This window comes from Ambystoma mexicanum, chromosome 2p (genome assembly GCF_040938575.1).
Source record: "Ambystoma mexicanum isolate Mex_15411 chromosome 2p, UKY_AmexF1_1, whole genome shotgun sequence".
In the NCBI taxonomy this organism is placed as follows: Eukaryota; Metazoa; Chordata; class Amphibia; order Caudata; family Ambystomatidae; genus Ambystoma; species Ambystoma mexicanum.
Window position 1 is genome coordinate 1,260,081,174 of NC_090923.1, and position 5,517 is coordinate 1,260,086,690.

Consider the following 5,517-nt stretch of genomic DNA (forward strand, 5'->3'; position numbering starts at 1 on the left):
AAGCAGGGCTAAGAGAGAGGGAGAGGGGGTGTGCCTATGCAAATCATCTGCCAGTATGCTTCCTGGGAGGTCATTCCATCTCACAAGCTGACACCTGGGCTGTGGCAGGTAATTTGGAGAACAGACATATTCGGACAGGCCACAGAGCAAAGGCTGGGCCGTTGATTGAGGATCCATTTAGCCATGTCTCCCTAAGTTACCGAGGTCCAGAAAAATTCCACCCTCAGCTCTTATAGAGAGGTCCTTGGCCGATCGTGGCCGATCAGGGCAGTGAAGGGTCAGGGGTGACTGCACTGCCTCACTTTTTCACTGCTTTCTACAGCGGTAATGCCTTTGCAGAAGGGGCCTGTACAAGTGATGTTGTCCTGCGCTATGGGAAAGTGACATTTATCCACTGACATTAACCAAATTACTTGCGCTGTTCAACGCACATACATGCAGAGAAATAATTTTATATTTTTTGGGGAAGGTGTAGAGGGTTCTGCTGATGAATCTTTTAAGCTGTCTGCTACTCTTGCTTTTACATAGAGTCTTTCCTGCCCAGGAATGTTTTACGGCCTACTGTATGTCCCTCCCTTACAACGAAAAATCTGTTGAAAGCACAGAGGTACATAGGAATGGATCTGTTAAAAAATGAAACAGAAAGCCTGGAACATGTCGGAACTGGTAGTGTTTGGATTTAGCACATTTGACTGTGAGTCAGTTTATTGTATCAGTTGACCCACTGACCCCCCTTACCTCCTGTGTAATACTTTTGCTCTCGGTAGGGTTGTCCAAAGTTCCCTTCTTAAAGTGGCTTTCTTATAAAAAATACTAGACCTGCTTTTTGTGGCACACAAGCCTCATATCCCGTTGCAGTTGATAAACTCACATCATCTCCCACCAGTACAAGCTGTAAAGGAATTCCAGGGCTTATCTAAACAAACTAGACGTGGGTCAAGGTTGAGCAATCCTTAAATCAGCAGCAAAGTTAAAATTGAAATCAGCCTCAGAATCTTTTAAAGGACGGTCCAACATCTGTTGCTTACAGGGCTCAATCGGACACCCTCTGGTGCTGACGCCTTACCCACCTCCTGTTCTTGCCTTGTCCTTGATACAGCCATGGGCCCACATACACTCAGATGTACAGAGTTTTTCTCATGTCTATGGGTCTATTGTGATGCTCTCAGGCTTGCATCACCCAGCCATTGTGATGGGGAGGGGGTGTCATTTTGCAAGCACCCTGGAGCATTAATCTTTCTATCTTTAAATATAATTGGCATTAAACTAAAACCCTTAAGGACCAGATCAATACAGCAGCAACAAATGCTTATTCATTGTTGTTTGCCTCTTCATTTCATACCACCCGATATCTAAATGATGTTTGGACTTTCTGCCCTCTGACATAAGGACATTTGGAATGGCAAACCTTTGACCTGAGATCCTAATGAATGGTTTGATTGACTCTCCCTTTGCGCTTGCTTCTGCAACACATGTACTAATATTGGAATGATAATGGGAAAATTAAATTGGCCCCTGCTCTAAAGGATGACACGCACATTCGTAAAGCATTCACTATTTTTGGCACATGACAGGACAGAAACTTTCTTAATTTGCAAGTCTTTATTTTTTAATAGATCTTTTTTAATGAAGATTGAAATTGTATGTTCATTCATATTACACGACAACACAATACATTTTGCGCCAAATTCAACACTAATGCCTCAGGAGCCTTTTACTTGTGAATCCTCTTGACTGAATGAACAGCCACGTCCCCTTGAATTTCTTGACTTGTACTTTTAGAAGTGGCATGCTTCTTTTGTTTTTTTTATCCCATTCTACCAAACTCAGTATTATCACTTTCCCCCTTGTTCTGCACTCCAGCGTAAACTGCTTTGAGGTGATATTTGCAAAGATCGCTCTGAACTACAGCTTTACTTGCTTCTGGGCCTTAATCTTTAATTGGAGCTGAGCAGTGTACTCCGGACTTGGCTGCTTATAGTTGGTTGATTTCTTTTTTGATTTCTGTAACTTTCAAACAGTCCCATTGTGAAATACCATTGTCACAATGTGCTGCAGTGCATGAAAATTTAAATTTAATGGGAGGATTGAGGGAGAGGGAGAGGGGGGGAGAGAGAGGGCGGGAGGGTGGGAAGGAGTGAGTGAGTGAGGGAGGGAGGGAGGGAAGGAGGGAGGGAGGAGAGAGACAGAGAGAGAGAAAACAAAGAAAATATGGTATTTGGTGGCTATGTATTTGCATGGAAAAGATTTTAGGCTTTTAATCAAGGGGAAAGGGGCTCTGTGGCTGGTATCTCAGCCTGTTGATGCTTTGTTGAGTTGCTTGGAACATGCAAGGAAGGAGACCTGAAGCACTCCCGACCAGGTTGCATGTCTCCAAGTTACTGAAATCCCACAGACCTCCTCCCTGTGCCACAAAGTTCTGGGCACTGAGCTCTGCAGTTGTTTCCCACAGGTCGCCAAGTGCCCCAGATTTACTTTCTCATAGTTGCTAGTTACTGCTACCCCACCTCGACCACTATATTTTCCCCAGATACTTGCTACTGTGGAGTAAGCAGGGCTAAGAGAGAGGGAGAGGGGGTGTGCCTATGCAAATCATCTGCCAGTATGCTTCCTGGGAGGTCATTCCATCTCACCAGCTGACACCTGGGCAGTGGCAGGTAATTTGGAGAACAGACATATACGGACAGGCCACAGAGCAAAGGCTGAGCCGTTGATTGAGGATCCCTCTAGCCATGTCTCCGTAAGTTACCGAGGCCCAGAAAATTCCACCCTCAGCTCTCATAGAGAGGTCCTTGGCCGATCGTGGCCGATCAGGGCAGTGAAGGGTCAGGGGTGACTGCACACTGCCTCACTTTTTCACTGCTTTCTACAGCGGTAATGCCTTTGCAGAAGGGGCCTGTACAAGTGATGTTGTCCTGCGCTATGGGAAAGTGACATTTATCCACTGACATTAACCAAATTACTTGCGCTGTTCAATGCACATACATGCATAGAAATCATGTTGTGTTTTTTTGGGGAACGTCTAGAGGGTCCTGCTGATGATTTATTAAGCTGTCTGCTACTCTTGCTTTTACATAGTCCTCCCTGCCCAGGCATGTTTAAGTCATACTGTATGTCCCTCCATTACAATGAAAACTCTGTTGAAAGCACAGAGGTACATAGGAATGGATCTGTTAAGAAATGAAACAAAAAGCCTGGAAAAATGTGGAAACGGGTAGGATTTGGACTTACAATTAACTAACAGTTAGATGTGCTATCCCTTGACCCACTGACCCCCTTTCCTTTTGTGTAATCCTTTTTTTCTCAGTAGGGTTTTCCAAAGTGGATTTCATATAAAAGATCCTAGACCTGCATTCTCTGGCACACATGCCTCATATCCCGTTGCTCTTGATAAACTCACATCATCTCTCACCAATATAAGCTGTAAAAGATTTTCAGGGCTTAGCCAAGCAAACTAGACGCGGGTCGAAGGTTGAGCAATCCTTTAATCAGCAGCAAAGTTAACATTGAAATCAGCCTCAGAATCTCTTAAAGGATGGTCCAATATCTGTTGCTGGCAGCGCGCAATGGGGCAGCCTGGGTGCTGACACCTTAAGCCATCTCCTGTTCTTGCCTTGTCCTTGATCCAGCCATGGGCCCACATACACTCAGAGGTACAGAGTGTTTCTCATGTCTATGGTTCTTCTGTGATGCTCTTACGCTTGCATCACACAGCCATCGTGATGGGGAGGGGGTGTCGATTTGCAAGCACCCTTGAGCATGAATCTTTTTATCTTTAAATATAATTGGCATTAAACCAAACCCTTTAGGACCAGATCAATACAGCAGCAAAGAATGCTGATGAATTGCTGTTTGCCGCTTAATCCCATAACATCCGACATCTAAATGGGGTTTGGTCAAATGTTTGCCATAACAAATGTCCTTATGTCAAAGAGCAGAAAGTCCAGAGGTCCTAATCAATGGTTTGGTTGGCTCTCCCTTTGCGCTTGCCTTAAGGCGTCAGCACCAGAGGCTGCCCGATTGCGCCCTGCAAGCAACCAGTGTTGGCCCATCCTTTAAGAGATTCTGAGGCTGATTTCAATGTTATTTTTGCTGCTGATTTAAGGATTGCTCAACCTTCAGCCCACGTCTAGTTTCCTTGGCTATGCCCTTGACATCTTTTACAGCTTGTATTGGTGGGAGATGATGTGAGTTTATCAAGAGCAACGGGATATGAGGCATGTGGGCCATAAAAAACAGGTCTAGGATCATTTTTATAAGAAAGTCTCTTTAAGTAGGGAACTTTGGACAACCCTGCTGAGAGCGAAAGGATTACACAAAAGGTAGGGGTGTCAGTGGGTCAAGGGATAGCACATCTGACTGTGAATCAGTTTATTGTAAGTCCAAATCCTACCTGTTTCAACATGTTTCCAGGCTTTTTGTTTCATTTCTTAACTGAACTTAACTTCCTATGTACCTCAAGCAAAACATGTACTAATATTGGAATGAAAATGGGAAAATTGAATTGGCCCCTGCTTCAAAGGATGACACGCACATTCGTAAAGCATTCACTATTTTTGGCACACGACAGGACAGAAACTTTCTTAATCTGCAAGTCTTTATTTTTTAATACATCTTTTTTAATGAAGATTGAAATTGTATGTTCATACATATTACACGACAACACAATACATTTTGCGCCAAATTCAACACTAATGCCTCGGGAGCCGTTTACTTGTGAGTCCTATTGACTGAATGAACAGCCCCACCACCTTCAATTTCTTGACTTGTACTTTTAGAAGTGGCACGCTGCTTTTGTTTTTTTATCCCATTCTACCAAACTCGGTATTATCACTTTTCCCCCTTGTTGTGCACTCCAGCGTAAACTGCTTTAAGGTGCTATTTGCAAACATCGCTCTGAACTACAGCTTTACTTGCTTCTAGGCCTTAATCTTTAATTGTGGCTGAGCAGTGTACTCCGGATTTGGCTGCTTTTAGTTGGTTGATTCTTTTTTGATTTCTGTAACTTTCAAACAGTCCCATTGTGAATTACCATTGTCGCAATGTGCTGCAGTGCAGGGAAACTTAAAAGTAATGGTAGGGAGAGGACGAGGGAGAGGGAGGGGGGTTGTGGGTGGTGGAAAGGAGGGAGGGAGGGAGGGAGGGAGGGAGGAGAGAGACAGAGAGAGAGAAAACAAAGAAAATATGGTATTTGGTGGCTATGTATTTGCATGGAAAAGATTTTAGGCTTTTAATCAAGGGGAAAGGGGCTCTGTGGCTGGTATCTCAGCCTGTTGATGCTTTGTTGAGCTGCTTGGAACATGCAAGGAAGGAGACCTGAAGCACTCCCGACCAGGTTGCATGTCTCCAAGTTACTGAAATCCCACAGACCTCCTCCCTGTGCCACAAAGTTCTGGGCACTGAGCTCTGCAGTTGTTTCCCACAGGTCGCCAAGTGCCCCAGATTTACTTTCTCATAGTTGCTAGTTACTGCTACCCCACCTCGACCACTATATTTTCCCCAGATACTTGCTACTGT

At 44.4% G+C, this 5,517-nt stretch overlaps 1 non-coding gene across 1 annotated transcript; it reads left to right on the forward strand.

The window, feature by feature from the left end:
* Positions 1-1,455: 1,455 nt before the first annotated feature.
* LOC138567929 (U6 spliceosomal RNA) lies at positions 1,456-1,562 on the forward strand. Its single transcript, XR_011302307.1, has one exon. It is a non-coding gene; the product is annotated as a U6 spliceosomal RNA (small nuclear RNA).
* Positions 1,563-5,517: the final 3,955 nt, after the last annotated feature.